The sequence below is a fragment of the Eleutherodactylus coqui genome, chromosome 1, assembly GCF_035609145.1.
Source record: "Eleutherodactylus coqui strain aEleCoq1 chromosome 1, aEleCoq1.hap1, whole genome shotgun sequence".
Classification (NCBI taxonomy): domain Eukaryota; kingdom Metazoa; phylum Chordata; class Amphibia; order Anura; family Eleutherodactylidae; genus Eleutherodactylus; species Eleutherodactylus coqui.
Genome location: NC_089837.1, coordinates 33,944,467 through 33,962,699, shown reverse-complemented (window position 1 = coordinate 33,962,699; position 18,233 = coordinate 33,944,467).

Genomic DNA, 18,233 nt, shown 5'->3' with positions numbered 1-18,233 from the left:
TGCCCCCAGTAGTAACAATGCCCCCGTTGGTGGTCTCAGTAGTAATAGTGACCCCCATGGTGCCCACAGTAGTAACAAGCCCCCGTTGGTGGTCTCAGTAGTAAGTGACCCCCATGGTGCCCCCAGTAGTAACAATGCCTCGTTGGTAGTCTCAGTAATAGTGACCCCCATGGTGCCCACAGTAGTAACAATGCCCCCGTTGGTGGTTTCAGTAGTAATAGTGACCCCATGGTGCCCACAGTAGTAACAATGCCCCCGTTGGTGGTCTCAGTAGTAATAGTGACCCCCATGGTGCCCCCAGTAGTAACAATGCCCCCGTTGGTGGTCTCAGTAGTAATAGTGACCCCATGGTGCCCCCAGTAGTAACAATGCCCCCATTGGTGGTCTCAGTAGTAATAGTGACCCCCATGGTGCCCCCAGTAGTAACAATGTACTGTGGGTGGTCTCAGTAGTAATAGTGACCCCCATGGTGCCCCCAGTAGTAACAATGTCCTGTGGGTGGTCTCAGTAGTAATAGTGACCCCCATGGTGCCCCCAGTAGTTATAGTTACTGGCGGTTGTCAGAAACAGCTGATAGCCGCTAGGCTTGTAGCGGGTTTGGCTTCCGGGCTCATCCCCTACACCCTGACCGCATAACGTATATTTATGTATTGCCGTCGTGAAGGGGTTAATGGGCTGTTCTTAGGAGACCTAATATACAGAACCCTCATATTTAGCTGCTTCCTGTTCCCAGCTCTCCCCATGTGGGTAAGTTATGCCCTCGCTCCGTAGTATGTGTGTAACGAGCGCAGCGATGCCAGCTATGTGCAGTCTTCTTGCTCGGACGTGTATCCCTTGTTCGCCTCCTGTTCCTGCACTCCTGTCTCGCTCTTTGTGTTTGTCGCCTTCTTCTGCCTCCGAGCCCCCTCTATTCTTGTCTCTCCCTCGGCTTGTCACATCCTAGTGATGACCCCTGGGTGCATTCCTGTTCTATCACTTTCCAACTGCCACTGTGCGACTATTTCTGGGAAGCTGGGAACGTCTGCACCTCGTGGGGTAAATGGGGGAGACTGGTGAGATCCGTGCTAAGGAACGGTGAGCAGTGCGTTCACAGAACAAGTCCTGACATCCTCCTCCGACCCCTATCGGTGATGAGTTGTTTCCATCCGCAGGATCCCCTTTTCCTGGATGTTCCCTCTTGATCGCACCATTCTCTGTATACTCTCCACACAGTTACATGAGAAAACCCCACATGGTTGGCAGTGACATCCCGCCCCCCCCCCCCCCCCTCTAATTTTTGTAAGCCAATCGAAACCAATCACAGCTCAGCTTTCATTTGTTATACTTCTGAGGTAAAATGGAAGCTGCGCTGTGATTGGTTGCTAGGCACAGCACTGGTTTACTTTTGGACAGCTTTTATAAGAGTGCGGTGCTGGACTCATTTATGTGGCCCACTCTGTTTATTCCAGGACCGCTGTTTAACGCACGAGTATATTACCTAGTTACTAATACAAATCTATACAAGGGCCGGTACAAACACCACTCCCCAGCAGCAGGCAGATTGCTGTATGGAGGAGCAGTGCTGCTGGCGGGCATATTTGTGTGGATTCTTCCTTTTGCAGTGATGTGTTTGTACTGTTAGCATAAGGACTAACAATATAACGAGGACCCTTGACGCGGGTTGCGAGCTTATATATTTTGACCAAAATATTAACCAATACCTCATATTTATCAGTATTGCTGTATTTTTGCAGTAAACAGTCTGGCTTTAGATGTTGGAGGTGCCCAGGGTGTCGGTCTGTCGCGGCTCATCTTGGGACACGGAACAGAGTAGGCACAACGCACCACAAGCCGCAGTAAATTAAGCAAAAAAATCAGTAGTTTTGCTGTGGAATTATGCAGCTGGAAATTTGGTTGTGACCTGCGCTGTCATTCTGTCCCGTGTGAAAGGTCCCTTTGGGCTGCAGGGTGCCCCACTGGGCTGAATTGTATGTGGCGCCATCAATAGGTTTTAAGGTGCACTACATGTATCAATGGGGCTTGACATGTTTTTTTGCGCAGAGACACAACCACACCCCAATTTAAATGGCTATTTTAGTCTAATTAGTTCCAGATGTGTTCTTTTTCTAGCAGAATTGCGCAGCTTATCACGCATCTCCTTGTGTATTGCGCGTGCATTTGCGTACTCCCCTATAGACTTCTATGGGAAGGCAGATACGCACAAAAGTAGAGCGTGCTGCATTTTTGTCCCATGCACGCAAAAAAAGGTGTGAATGAAACCATTGAAATCAATAGGTTATATTCTCTGTGTATTGCGCATACAAAAAGACGTGCGAATACGCCTGTGGAAGCCGCTGTCGCTGTTGTCTTGGCATTCTCTTCATGAGGGCCACCTCTGCCGGGGATTGTATGCAATTCTGGAAGGACACAATAGAAAACAAATGCAGTGACTGTTGTGTCACCTTGTCATCTGTACGCCGTGCTGCGGCGGCGCTGGTATACGGGGCGGCGGTAGACGAGGCTTCTGGAAGAGACGCTTAAATCAAACATTAACTGTGATTAAGCCGTTCCTGCAGACGCGAGGTCTCGGGTGCCTCACATGTCCTCAGATTCCTGGGCTGTAAATAATTCACTGTATTGCTCATCGTTCCACGCTTGGTTATTGTATTATTCATTGGCGCTCTCGGCGGGCACATCTCCAGCACCGCTCCTGCCTCCAACGCGCTTTAATCACTGTGATAAGTGAAGTCCACAGAGTTCATTAAGATGGAAAACAATCCGCTGTTTCCCCGACTGCACTAGGCAGCAGGAGCTGCAATCTGTGGGAGAGCAAGATGTCCACCATCAGAATTCATTACAGCAGGTGTCACATCTCATGGCCAGGGGACCTCTCTCACCCGGAGAGTGTGGGCTCTCGTGGCCGGGGGACCTCTCTCTCCCGGAGAGTGTGGTCTCTCGTGGCCGGGGGACCTCTCTCTCGCGGAGAGTGTGGGCTCTCGTGGCCGGGGGACCTCTCTCCCCCGTAGAGTGTGGGCTCTCGTGGCCGGGGGACCTCTCTCCCCCGTAGAGTGTGGGCTCTCGTGGCCGGGGGACCTCTCTCCCCCGTAGAGTGTGGGCTCTCGTGGCCGGGGGACCTCTCTCCCCCGGAGAGTGTGGGCTCTCGTGGCCGGGGGACCTCTCTCCCCCGGAGAGTGTGGGCTCTCGTGGCCGGGGGACCTCTCTCCCCCGGAGAGTGTGGGCTCTCGTGGCCGGGGGACCTCTCTCCCCCGGAGAGTGTGGGCTCTCGTGGCCGGGGGACCTCTCTCCCCCGGAGAGTGTGGGCTCTCGTGGCCGGGGGACCTCTCTCCCCCGGAGAGTGTGGGCTCTCGTGGCCGGGGGACCTCTCTCCCCCGGAGAGTGTGGGCTCTCGTGGCCGGGGGACCTCTCTCCCCCGTAGAGTGTGGGCTCTCGTGGCCGGGGGACCTCTCTCCCCCGGAGAGTGTGGGCTCTCGTGGCCGGGGGACCTCTCTCCCCCGGAGAGTGTGGGCTCTCGTGGCCGGGGGACCTCTCTCCCCCGGAGAGTGTGGGCTCTCGTGGCCGGGGGACCTCTCTCCCCCGGAGAGTGTGGGCTCTCGTGGCCGGGGGACCTCTCTCCCCCGGAGAGTGTGGGCTCTCGTGGCCGGGGGACCTCTCTCCCCCGGAGAGTGTGGGCTCTCGTGGCCGGGGGACCTCTCTCCCCCGGAGAGTGTGGGCTCTCGTGGCCGGGGGACCTCTCTCCCCCGGAGAGTGTGGGCTCTCGTGGCCGGGGGACCTCTCTCCCCCGGAGAGTGTGGGCTCTCGTGGCCGGGGGACCTCTCTCCCCCGTAGAGTGTGGGCTCTCATGGCCGGGGGACGAAAACTGACAAAAACTAAACACATCCGTAACGTGACGCCACAGATAATGCGCCGGGACCGGAATGTGATTCACATGCAGCGCCATTATTGGAGATTCTATCTCTGCTAGCATTCTTGTACATACCAGTACTTTGCACCAGGGGGAGCTAGAGCTCTGTTCCCCAGCTATTTCAAGGCCCTTTTACAGGGCTGATAAATCTTTGAGTCTTGCATCCAGAGGTAATATGAAGGTTATCGCTCAGTGTGAACGCCCGACCAATTGATGAACAAAATTCATTTGCTTCTCGTTTATCGTTCAGTTTCTGCATGCAGAAAACTGAATGGCGTATCGGCCCGTGTAAACAGACAGTCGCCACTTGCTGTGAATGGGGGCAGCGGGTGGAAGATCCCCGGCGTGCTACATCACCATTCACTGAGCGACGCTCGCTTCTGTGCAACAGCTCAAAAACGAAATCGCTGGGACAAGCCGTCAGACATCTGCGCCCGACAAGTCGTGCCGTATGGACGGGCCCTTATGGCATTTGATGTAGATGCAGAAGAGCTGAATTTGTCATGTGACTTTTGACCCCAAAAATTTAATTGGAGAAATGTGGGTGTGGACAAACAGAAATTTCGGCTTTAGATTCAATAATCAGTCATAGGTTTAAGTGCAAATTAGCAGCACAAATGTCCGGCTGCTCATGGGAGGAGTAAGAAGAAGTCAGACTGTTTCACAAGCGGCGGATAATTCTCGCTGGTACAGAGATGGCCATTACTAATAAACGCCAGCAGGGAAGTTTTTGTTGTTCCATAGGCGGTGAACACATGTGGCCACGTACAGCCCACCATACCCCAGGCATCTGGACACAGAAATATCTATGTCTGCCTGCTCACATGTACCTACCATGTCAGGGTAAAGAGGAGAGCCACATAGCAGGGCAACAAGAACGGATGAGTACTAAGGGTGCCACACAGCTCTGCTACGTGGTACATCCATTATGATCCCCACACATCACACAGCTCTACTACATGCATGCTGATGCCACACATTAAATACACAACTCTACCACATCCATCCTGAACACACACATAACAGACACAGCATGTGACCCACACAGCTTTGCTACATTCTGAGTCACAAACATTACACACACAGCTCTATTACATCCATCCTGAATCACACATGACACACACAGCTCACATCACACACACACAGCTTTTCTACATCAACATCTATCCTGATTTCCACACATCACCAGACTCCTGGATACAATGATCAGCCCCTGGTCATGTGATCCCTAACTCCACCCACACAGGTGATCACATTACAGTGACATCATAACAGGTACTGGTGGCTGCTGTCAGCTTATCCAGTATACAGTACTTTCTACCAAACTGCAGAATGGCTCCTCCCACAGCAGTGACATCACCGCAGGCCCTTCAGCCCACCGGATCTCTTTTACCAAACTGCAGAATGGCTCCTCCCACAGCAGTGACTTCACTGCAGGCCCTTCAGCCCACCGGATCTCTTTTAGCAAACTGCACAATGGCTCCTCCCACAGCAGTGATGTCACCACAGGTGCTTCTGTCAGGACCACTGAGTTGTGTCTGAGATAATAATGGCTTAGTTGTATTCTTAGTGTGTTATTTTTGTCCTCCTCTTCCAAGAGCCCTAACTGTGTTGTTCTTCTGTCGGTCAGGCTCTGTGTTTCATATATGTTGTAGGACCTGTGATGATGTCACCGGGGGACGGGTGATCCCCTATATGTCAGGACTAGTAATTATTAGGAAATTATACAATACCAGTGTTTTTGGTGGTGCAATGCGCCACACAGCTCTTCTACATGCACGTGTCACACAGCACTGCTACAGGTACATCACATACAGCTCTGTTACATGCATTCTTCATACAACAGGGATGAAAAACAGCACACACTGATCACCCACTGGTCATGTGACCCCAGACTGCTCCCACACAGGTACTGGTCACATGACGGTGACATCATCACAGATCCTATAAGCACACAGCTGCTGTAGGTGTTCATTAGTATTCCATCTCCTACAAACCCCTGCGGCCTCAGGTGCTATCAAAATACTAACGCCCACTTGTCCATCCATGAGTGAGTAAGTTACATGCTCCATATCTGATCACATGATGGTGATGTCATCAAAGTTCCTTCATACCGAGTCAGTCTCCTATATGTTAGGACAAGTACTAAGGGTGCCCTGTGTAGTCATGTCTGGGTCCCTGTATATTAGGACAAGTACTAAGGGTGCACTGTGTAGCCATGTCAGGGTCCCTGTATATTAGGACAAGTACTAAGGGTGCACTGTGTAGCCATGTCTGGGTCCCCTATATATTAGGACAAGTACTAAGGGTGCACTGTGTAGCCATGTCTGGGTCCCCTATATATTAGGACAAGTACTAAGGGTGCACTGTGTAGCCATGTCTGGGTCCCCTATATATTAGGACAAGTACTAAGGGTGCACTGTGTAGCCATGTCTGGGTCCCCTATATATTAGGACAAGTACTAAGGGTGCACTGTGTAGCCATGTCAGGGTCCCTGTATATTAGGACAAGTACTAAGGGTGCACTGTGTAGCCATGTCTGGGTCCCCTATATATTAGGACAAGTACTATGGGTGCACTGTGTAGCCATGTCTGGGTCCCCTATATATTAGGACAAGTACTAAGGGTGCACTGTGTAACCATGTCTGGGTCTCCTATATATTAGGACAAGTACTAAGGGTGCACTGTGTAGCCATGTCAGGGTCCCTGTATATTAGGACAAGTACTAAGGGTGCACTGTGTAGCCATGTCTGTGTCCCTGTATATTAGGACAAGTACTAAGGGTGCACTGTGTAGCCATGTCTGTGTCCCTGTATATTAGGACAAGTACTAAGGGTGCACTGTGTAGCCATGTCAGGGTCCCTGTATATTAGGACAAGTACTAAGGGTGCACTGTGTAGTCATGTCTGGGTCCCCTATATATTAGGACAAGTACTAAGGGTGCACTGTGTAGCCATGTCTGGGTCCCCTATATATTAGGACAAGTACTAAGGGTGCACTGTGTAGCCATGTCAGGGTCCCTGTATATTAGGACAAGTACTAAGGGTGCACTGTGTAGCCCTGCCTGGGTCACCCATATATTAGGACAAGTACTAAGGGTGCACTGTGTAGCCATGTCCGGGTCCCCTATATATTAGGACAAGTACTAAGGGTGCACTGTGTAGCCATGTCTGGGTCCCCTATATATTAGGACAAGTACTAAGGGTGCACTGTGTAGCCATGTCAGGGTCCCTGTATATTAGGACAAGTACTAAGGGTGCACTGTGTAGCCATGTCAGGGTCCCTGTATATTAGGACAAGTACTAAGGGTGCACTGTGTAGCCATGTCAGGGTCCCTGTATATTAGGACAAGTACTAAGGGTGCACTGTGTAGCCATGTCAGGGTCCCTGTATATTAGGACAAGTACTAAGGGTGCACTGTGTAGCCATGTCAGGGTGATCTATAGCTATAAAAATTGGAAATAAATGGGTCACTTTGGAAGGCATTGCTGTCCAAGACCGCTGTCATCATGGAGGAGCCGCAGAATGTTCCCGAATTTATTAGGGCATCTGATTTTTTGCATACAAGATGTGATATGGGCAGGCATGGATGCTCTAGTACCCCGTTGTACCGCCTCTAGCTTGGATACAAGATGTGATACGGGGGGCATGGATGCTCTAGTACCCTGTTGTAACGCCTCTAGCTTGGATACAAGATGTGATACGGGGGGCATGGATGCTCTAGTACCCTGTTGTACTGCCACTACCTTGGATACAAGATGTGATACGGCGGGCATAGAGGCTGTAATACCCTGTTGTACCGCCTCTAACTTGGATACAAGATGTGATACGGACGGGCATGGAGGCTCTAGTACTCTGTTGTACTGCCTCTAGCTTGGATACAAGATGTGATACGGACGGGCATGGAGGCTCTAGTACCCTGTTGTATGCGCCTAGCTTGGATACAAGATGTGATATGGAGGGTATGCAGGCTCTAGTTCCCTGTTGAACCGCTTCTAGCTTTGAAACAAGATGTGATACGGGTGGGCATGGAGGCTCTAGTACCCTGTTGTACCACCTTTAGCTTGGGTACAAGATGTGATATGGCCAGACATGGAGACTGACGGACTGTCGTAGGCGATGGCGCCCCACACCTGGTCACCCTGTGTGCCCTCACACATCCACTGATCTAAACACCCCCTAACAGTCTGGTCAGACGCTCCTCTGTATTGGTGGTCTGTAGGGGGCATCCTGAGCCCAGTCACCTTGTGTGCCCTCACACATCCACTGGTCCCAACACCTCCTAACAGTCTGGTCAGACACCCCTCTCTACTGGTGGTCTGTAGGGGGCGCCTTGAGCCCGGTCACCTTGTGTATCCTCAGACATCCACTGGTACCAACACCCCCTAACAGTCTGGTCAGACGCTCCTCTCTACTGGTGGTCTGTAGGAGGCGTTCTAAGCCCGGTCACCTTGTGTGCCCTCACACATCCACTGATCTAAACACCCCCTAACAGTCTGGTCAGACGCTCCTCTGTATTGGTGGTCTGTAGGGGGCATCCTGAGCCCAGTCACCTTGTGTATCCTCAGACATCCACTGGTTCCAACACCTCCTAACAGTCTGGTCAGACGCTTCTCTCTACTGGCAGTCTGTGGGGGTCCTGAGCCTGGTCACCTTGTGTGCCCTTACGCATCCACTGGTCCCAACACCCTCTAACAGTCTGGTCAGACACTCCTCTCTACTGGTGGTCTGTAGGGGGCGTCCTGAGCCCGGTCACCTTTTGTGCCCTCACACATCCACTGGCCCCAACACCTCCCAACAGTGGTCAGAACGGCCCTGTTGGGGACAATTCATCGATACGACCATCCAGCTTCTCACATCCTAATAATATGCCCCCTCTGGTAACGGGGTGAAATCTCATCTCTGCGTCTCATCTCTACAAGCAGAGGAAGAGGTCACTACACACAAGGAGCCTCCGAGAGCCTCTTATAGGCCAAGGGGGTAACCACTTTTAGGGCCTCCGGTGACAAGACCATCCATCTAATCACCACAACTCCCATCATTACAGATCTGCCTGAGATGGCGCTGCAGGGTTCCATTAGTTTTGCAGCTAATCAACTGCTTCTTCTGGGGGCGCGATTTTATATGCCGATGAGTGTATATGAATTGGTGGATATTCCTGCAGCAGTAGTGAGTATACGGCTCATGCGCCAGGGATCTGCGATGAGCAGATGGAAGTGGCGGCTCTGCTTTGCCCACACTCTTTTGCCACCTGTTCTCCCGGCGTTCTGCGTGGATCATTATTTCCGTCGGTCCGCGCTCGCAGCACTGTACTTGTACTTTACTGCTATAAGTGCTTCACTCCATCTGCTAAAAGACAGTGCAGTGATGGACGCTTGTTATAAGGACCTGGGTGGGTCTTATTGTGTCATGTGACCTTACAATGGTGAGCAGCTCCTGAATAACGTAAGGAGCCTACATGGCCGGATAAAGGGTGGCGGCTCCATCACTGATGGTTCTTATATCACAGCCTATTCAATCAATATTATAGAAAAGTTGCCTATGAACACATGAGAAGCCGGAGTTGTCGCCCCTGTACCACCCTCGTGATGACATCAGTTCTTCGTGAACGTTTAGTGATGTCACTAGTGCCCGGTGAAGTGATGCATTACCCCCAAGACTAGAAAAGAGAGTGTAACCTGTTCCCCCCTCCCCAGGGATAAGTTCCTAGGTAGAAGAGGATGATGGGGCTGCTTTGTGGCTAGGACACTGTATATGTGGGCACTCTGACTAGTGCACTGTAAGGATCAAAGCGTGACATAGGGGTGTGGCCAGGGGCGGGGCTTATCACCACATGATTTTACCTCCGTCGTTATAAAAAGTACATGGCGTTTCAAAAAAAGACAGGGAGCAAAAATAGTCAATATACGTTCCATTGCTGTGGATTTTGACCGTAAGTCAGTTGTGTACCTGCAGCTGATCTCATACTATTCGTCGCTCCCCCTCACCTCCTCCGTAGGCTTACCGCTGTCAGCGCTTTTCCAGCTTCTGGTTCCCAGCGGCCTGTAGAGGCCTCACCTGACCAGCGGCGCTGCACTTGACCAGGCCGATGGGGAGCGCTGACAGCGGGGAGCCCTCAGAGGAGGTGAGGGGGAGCGCCACAGCTTATCTGCAGCTGATTTCTTGTCAAAGTCTGCAGCAATGATAGATTTTGACAGTTTCTTTTAGATGCGGAATTTGCTGCGGAAATTTCCACTGTGGACACTTCACAGCATTTCCAACACGTGTAAACATACCCTAAGTCAGCGGGATGTATGCTGCCATGTGCAGAGTGGCCTCAGTAGTAATAGTGTCTCCTATACCAGCCCAAGCAATAATAGTGACCCCCACAGTAACCCAGTAGTATTAGCGCTCCCCTATACCAGCCCAAGCAATAATAGTGGCCCCAGCAGTAATAGTGCCCCCCCACAGTAGCCCCAGGAGTAATAGTGACCCCCCCCCCAACTGTAGCCCCAGCAATAATAGTGACCCCCCCCAACTGTAGCCCCAGTAATAGTGACTCCCACAGAAGCCCCAGTAATAATAGTGACCCCCCCCCACAGAAGCCCCATAATATTAGTGCTCCACATAAGACTCATATACTTACCTCTTTCTGGTCTTCACAGTGCCGACACTCTTCTCAGCAGTGCTGCCGGCGGGCGGAAGTGTGTGTGCCCACAGCAGCGCCTCCTCTCTTCTCCATTCCTCTTGTGGAACCAAGAGGGGGAAGGAGGGGCTGAAGATCCCGGATGCACACACAGCCGGCAGTGTGTGTATCTGGCCCACAGTGCTGCAATGGTGACCCGACGTCCCAAAAGCAGGACAAATGGCTGTCCCCCTGGGGTCCTGGTGGAAAGTTGGACACAGGGTCCCAAAGCAGGACTGTCCAACCTAAATCGGGATGTCTGGTCACCTTAGCACTGTGTATGGAGTCACTCTGAGTAGTGCACAGTGTATGGGGGCACTCTAACTAATGCGCAGTGTATGGAGGCACTCCAACTAGTGCACTGTGTATGGGGGGGGGGGGGGGGCATTCTGCCTAGTGTACTGTATAGGGTGGACACTGATTAGTGCACTGTGTAGGGGAGCACTCTGACTAGTGCACTGTGTGGGGGGGGGGAGCACTCTGACTAGTGCACTGTGTATGGGGGGGGGGCATTCTGCCTAGTGTACTGTATAGGGTGGACACTCTGATTAGTGCACTGTGTAGGGGAGCACTCTGACTAGTGCACCGTATAGAGGAGCTCTCTGACTAGTGCACTGTGTAGGGAAGCACTCTGACTACTGCACTGTGTAGGGGGGGCTCTTTGACTAGTGCACTGTGCAGGGGGGCACTGACTATTGCACTGTGTATGGGAGCACTCTGACTAGTGCATTGTGTAGAGAGGCACTCTGAGTTGTGCGCCGTGTATGGAGGCACTCTGACTAGTCCACTGTGCAGGGGGGCACTCTGACTAGTCCACTGTGCAGGGGGGCACTCTGACTAGTCCACTGTGCAGGGGGGCACTCTGACTAGTGCAATGTGCAGGGGGGCACTCTGACTAGTGCAATGTGCAGGGGGGCACTCTGACTAGTGCAATGTGCAGGGGGGCACTCTGACTAGTGCAATGTGCAGGGGGGCACTCTGACTAGTGCAATGTGCAGGGGGGCACTCTGACTAGTGCACTGTGCAGGGGGCACTCTGACTAGTGCACTGTGCAGGGGGGCACTCTGACTAGTGCAATGTGCAGGGGGGCACTCTGACTAGTGCAATGTGCAGGGGGGCACTCTGACTAGTGCACTGTGTAGGGGGGCACTCTGACTAGTGCACTGTGTAGGGGGGCACTCTGACTAGTGCAATGTGCAGGGGAGCACTCTGGTGCAATGTGTTCGGGAGAGCTCTCTGGCTGGTGCACTATGTATGTGGCGAGCTTTTGTAAAACATGTTTCCTCCACATCAGGGATCTTCTTCAGCCTTGTTACTTGTTCTTGAAGGTGTCGACCCACTTACCTCCATAGGAAGCCTCGCTCACATCTTGCACTTGGTCCAGTTTCCTCTCGTCTTCAGCACCGCAGACGCAATAACACAATCGTAGTTTTGGCGGCACAGATCGAAGACCTTCACTATTATCCCGCCACAGACCGCCCACTTGTAGGGTCTACAGTCACACACAAATGGCAAATTGATAGAGCCGCCTGTAAATGAATGCATATTAATTAAAGGCACGCAGGCGTGTAATTGCAGCTCTGATCCCAGGACTGCAGTGAAATGCGCATTGTGAAACGCGTCGCCGGAGGAAGCGGCTGGAAATCATTTCACACTAACAAAGCAGATTAACATATTCATGTGAGAACAAATGACATTTCATGGTGAGGTTGTTGTAAGCGCGAGCGGCGCCATCAGAGCCCAACGCGTTTCTGGCTAGTAGCTCTGCTTGCTTTGTGTTACCCATAGAAGTCCTTGTGAATCAAACATATGACGTCGCCACCTGTGGCCCGGCGGATTGCAGTCTAGGAGGCCGATCTTCACATTTCTGCAGCGGATTCTCATTTTGAGAGGTGAAATTCTTCCAAGGGGGAAGGTTCGCGTGCGAACGCCTGGCAATTTTTTTGCCCCCCGGATTTAAATCCACGCTGTATGAGCTATGGCGCGGTGTTCCATTGAACGTAAAAGGATCACCGTCCTCCGTACCCGGTGCCGCTGTTCTCTTGGGGGGCCTGTAATACACATCGGACCCCCGGTGATACTAGTGACGGTGGCCCCCATCCCTCTGACAGATGGCACCAGATGTAGATGGGGAGCCGCTGTGTGTTTCATCTGTCCGCTCGCCCCTCTGTGCGATTTATCCACATGTTCTGCCGCGGTCATTCAGGCGTAAGGATAGACGCCCTCAGGAGACGGCGCAGTGTATCATGGCAGAGACATCCCCGCCTGAGCATAGGACTAATGACAATGTTATTAAACACCCGGATGCCCTACAGTGTGCAGAACCCTGTCATCCCCCCAGTTCTCCCGGGCCCAATACAAAGTATAGGGATGAAGTAGAGCGGAGTTTGTCAGGCCGCACAGCTCATCACAATATTAGAATACATGATCTTTGTTGTATCCTAAGGGGTTATATAGATTTCAGGGCATGGAAAGAGTTCAATGACAAACTCCGCTCTGCTACAGTGTGTGGTCTGTATGTAAACTACTAGGGAATTGCATAAATAGCGCTTCCATAATATACTGTCCACAGAATCCCTCCTGCTGCTGCAGCATGTGGCCCGCTTGGTGTTTGTTGTCAGTGGGGACCCAGTAGTCTCTGGTAGTGTTGCGGCAGCAGTTCTGTCACCCTGTAGCTGCTGTATGTTCCATATGGGGCCATATACTGTATTTATGGGGATGGTCTAGTATAATATTATCTGTTCTTTCGCCCATGTCTCTTCCCTGCTCTCATGTTGCTCTTCCTTTCCTTTCCCTCCTTCCTGTCTCCCCCACACTCTCCCTGCTTGCTCGCCCCTGTTCACTCTTTTGTCCCCCTTTCGCCTTCTCCCTCATTTTTCTCTCTTCTCCTCTCTCCATTTTCTCTCCTCTTTCACTGTCTCGCACACCTTTCCCTCGCTCTCTCTCAATTCCCATCACCCCCTCTCTCTTTGTCCCCCTTACCCCATCTCTCTTCTCTTTCTCTCTGGCCCCTTCACCAACTCTCTCCTTTCACTGTCTCTCTATCCCTCACCCCCCTCTGTCCCCTTAACCCTTTCCAATCCAATTAGTATCCTGGTTTTCCTAGGGGGCTTACACTTTTTCTGCTGTTATACAACAGCGCTATCTGCTGGCTAAAGCCAGTACTGCATGAGGTGACACCTTGGATAGGCTCCTACAGCAGAGAGGCTGGCAATATACAGTAAGAAAACCTCGATGGACGTCTTCCAACATCGGTGTTGTACAGCCTTAAATCATAATGTCTTAAGACGTCAGACAGTGGATTGGAAAGGGTTAATCTCCTCTCTTTTTCTCTCGCTCACACCCCCTTCTCTCTCTTTCTAGTCTCCTCTCTCTCCCTGTCCCCCCCCACCTCCTCTCTCTCTCTCTCACTCCCCCCCCTCTAACGACCTCCCATACTCTCGCTCCCCCTTCTCTCTCTCTCTCTTTGACCGCGCTCACACGGCTGTAAGAGTAAAACGCTGCTGGAATCCCGTATTGTTTTACTCTGTTTTTTCACGCTGCCACGTGCCGTACACCTGTTGGAGATTTTTTAGTTTAGATTTTGTTTATATTTCCTGCACTGTCACTTAGTGATGACAGGTATGCCCGCTGCCCATACACAATGTAGTGGCAAAATACAACATGCTGCATTCTTTTTTGCACATGCATACTACGCAATTCCGACACGCTAATGTGAGCGAAACTGCGTAACGCAATGTAATTGATTGCCTGCAAGTTACCGCGTATCACACAGACATACAGAGCTCTCATAATATGCTGTAAACATACAGTGGTGTGAGTTAGCCCTTTCTCTCTTCCCCCCCCAACTTTTCCCCTCTCTCCCCCCTCCCTCTCTTCTCTCTCACCCCCTAACCATCTCACTTTCTCCCGTTCACCCCCCTTTCGTCTCCTCCCCCTCGATTCTCTCTCTCTCCTCCCCCCTCGATTCTCTCTCTCTCCTCCCCCTCGATTCTCTCTCTCTCCTCCCCCCTCGATTCTCTCTCTCTCCTCCCCCCTCGATTCTCTCTCTCTCCTCCCCCCTCGATTCTCTCTCTCTCCTCCCCCCTCGATTCTCTCTCTCTCCTCCCCCCTCGATTCTCTCTCTCTCTCCTCCCCCCTCGATTCTCTCTCTCTCTCCTCCCCCCTCGATTCTCTCTCTCTCTCCTCCCCCCTCGATTCTCTCTCTCTCTCCTCCCCCCTCGATTCTCTCTCTCTCTCCTCCCCCCTCGATTCTCTCTCTCTCTCCTCCCCCCTCGATTCTCTCTCTCTCTCCTCCCCCCTCGATTCTCTCTCTCTCTCCTCCCCCCTCGATTCTCTCTCTCTCTCCTCCCCCCTCGATTCTCTCTCTCCTCCCCCCTCGATTCTCTCTCTCTCTCCTCCCCCCTCGATTCTCTCTCTCTCTCCTCCCCCCTCGATTCTCTCTCTCTCTCCTCCCCCCTCGATTCTCTCTCTCTCTCCTCCCCCCTCGATTCTCTCTCTCTCTCCTCCCCCCTCGATTCTCTCTCTCTCTCCTCCCCCCTCGATTCTCTCTCTCTCTCCTCCCCCCTCGATTCTCTCTCTCTCTCCTCCCCCCTCGATTCTCTCTCTCTCTCCTCCCCCCTCGATTCTCTCTCTCTCTCCTCCCCCCTCGATTCTCTCTCTCTCTCCTCCCCCCTCGATTCTCTCTCTCTCTCCTCCCCCTCGATTCTCTCTCTCTCTCCTCCCCCCTCGATTCTCTCTCTCTCTCCTCCCCCCTCGATTCTCTCTCTCTCTCCTCCCCCCTCGATTCTCTCTCTCTCTCCTCCCCCCTCGATTCTCTCTCTCTCTCCTCCCCCCTCGATTCTCTCTCTCTCTCTCCTCCCCCCTCGATTCTCTCTCTCTCTCTCCTCCCCCCTCGATTCTCTCTCTCTCGCTCCTCCCCCCTCGATTCTCTCTCTCTCTCGCTCCTCCCCCCTCGATTCTCTCTCTCTCTCTCTCCTCCCCCCTCGATTCTCTCTCTCTCTCCTCCCCCCTCGATTCTCTCTCTCTCTCCTCCCCCCTCGATTCTCTCTCTCTCCTCCCCCTCGATTCTCTCTCTCTCCTCCCCCTCGATTCTCTCTCTCTCCTCCCCCCTCGATTCTCTCTCTCTCCTCCCCCCTCGATTCTCTCTCTCTCTCCTCCCCCCTCGATTCTCTCTCTCTCTCCTCCCCCCTCGATTCTCTCTCTCTCTCCTCCCCCCTCGATTCTCTCTCTCTCTCCTCCCCCCTCGATTCTCTCTCTCTCTCCTCCCCCCTCGATTCTCTCTCTCTCTCCTCCCCCCTCGATTCTCTCTCTCTCTCCTCCCCCCTCGATTCTCTCTCTCTCTCCTCCCCCCTCGATTCTCTCTCTCTCTCCTCCCCCCTCGATTCTCTCTCTCTCTCCTCCCCCCTCGATTCTCTCTCTCTCTCCTCCCCCCTCGATTCTCTCTCTCTCTCCCCTCCCCCCTCGATTCTCTCTCTCTCTCTCCTCCCCCCTCGATTCTCTCTCTCTCTCTCTCCTCCCCCCTCGATTCTCTCTCTCTCTCTCTCCTCCCCCCTCGATTCTCTCTCTCTCTCTCCTCCCCCCTCGATTCTCTCTCTCTCTCTCCTCCCCCCTCGATTCTCTCTCTCTCTCTCCTCCCCCCTCGATTCTCTCTCTCTCTCTCCTCCCCCCTCGATTCTCTCTCTCTCTCTCCTCCCCCCTCGATTCTCTCTCTCTCTCTCCTCCCCCCTCGATTCTCTCTCTCTCTCTCCTCCCCCCTCGATTCTCTCTCTCTCTCTCCTCCCCCCTCGATTCTCTCTCTCTCTCTCCTCCCCCCTCGATTCTCTCTCTCTCTCTCCTCCCCCCTCGATTCTCTCTCTCTCTCTCTCCTCCCCCCTCGATTCTCTCTCTCTCTCTCTCCTCCCCCCTCGATTCTCTCTCTCTCTCTCCTCCCCCCTCGATTCTCTCTCTCTCTCTCTCCTCCCCCCTCGATTCTCTCTCTCTCTCTCTCCTCCCCCCTCGATTCTCTCTCTCTCTCTCTCCTCCCCCCTCGATTCTCTCTCTCTCTCTCTCCTCCCCCCTCGATTCTCTCTCTCTCTCTCTCCTCCCCCCTCGATTCTCTCTCTCTCTCTCTCCTCCCCCCTCGATTCTCTCTCTCTCTCTCTCCTCCCCCCTCGATTCTCTCTCTCTCTCTCTCCTCCCCCCTCGATTCTCTCTCTCTCTCTCTCCTCCCCCCTCGATTCTCTCTCTCTCTCTCCTCCCCCCTCGATTCTCTCTCTCTCTCTCCTCCCCCCTCGATTCTCTCTCTCTCTCTCCTCCCCCCTCGATTCTCTCTCTCTCTCTCCTCCCCCCTCGATTCTCTCTCTCTCTCCTCCCCCCTCGATTCTCTCTCTCTCTCTCCTCCCCCCTCCATTCTCTCTCTCTCCTCCCCCCTCGATTCTCTCTCTCTCTCTCTCCTCCCCCCTCGATTCTCTCTCTCTCTCTCCTCCCCCCTCGATTCTCTCTCTCTCTCTCCTCCCCCCTCGATTCTCTCTCTCTCTCTCTCCTCCCCCCTCGATTCTCTCTCTCTCTCTCTCCTCCCCCCTCGATTCTCTCTCTCTCTCTCTCCTCCCCCCTCGATTCTCTCTCTCTCTCTCCTCCCCCCTCGATTCTCTCTCTCTCTCTCCTCCCCCCTCGATTCTCTCTCTCTCTCTCCTCCCCCCTCGATTCTCTCTCTCTCTCTCCTCCCCCCTCGATTCTCTCTCTCTCTCTCCTCCCCCCTCGATTCTCTCTCTCTCTCTCCTCCCCCCTCGATTCTCTCTCTCTCTCTCCTCCCCCCTCGATTCTCTCTCTCTCTCTCCTCCCCCCTCGATTCTCTCTCTCTCTCTCCTCCCCCCTCGATTCTCTCTCTCTCTCTCCTCCCCCCTCGATTCTCTCTCTCTCTCTCCTCCCCCCTCGATTCTCTCTCTCTCTCTCCTCCCCCCTCGATTCTCTCTCTCTCTCTCCTCCCCCCTCGATTCTCTCTCTCTCTCTCCTCCCCCCTCGATTCTCTCTCTCTCTCTCCTCCCCCCTCGATTCTCTCTCTCTCTCTCTCTCCTCCCCCCTCGATTCTCTCTCTCTCTCTCTCTCCTCCCCCCTCGATTCTCTCTCTCTCTCTCTCTCCTCCCCCCTCGATTCTCTCTCTCTCTCTCTCTCCTCCCCCCTCGATTCTCTCTCTCTCTCTCTCTCCTCCCCCCTCGATTCTCTCTCTCTCTCTCTCTCCTCCCCCCTCGATTCTCTCTCTCTCTCTCCTCCCCCCTCGATTCTCTCTCTCTCTCTCCTCCCCCCTCGATTCTCTCTCTCTCTCTCCTCCCCCCTCGATTCTCTCTCTCTCTCTCTCCTCCCCCCTCGATTCTCTCTCTCTCTCTCCTCCCCCCTCGATTCTCTCTCTCTCTCTCCTCCCCCCTCGATTCTCTCTCTCTCTCTCCTCCCCCCTCGATTCTCTCTCTCTCTCTCCTCCCCCCTCGATTCTCTCTCTCTCTCTCCTCCCCCCTCGATTCTCTCTCTCTCTCTCCTCCCCCCTCGATTCTCTCTCTCTCTCTCTCCTCCCCCCTCGATTCTCTCTCTCTCTCTCTCTCTCTCTCCTCCCCCCTCGATTCTCTCTCTCTCTCTCCTCCCCCCTCGATTCTCTCTCTCTCTCTCTCTCCTCCCCCCTCGATTCTCTCTCTCTCTC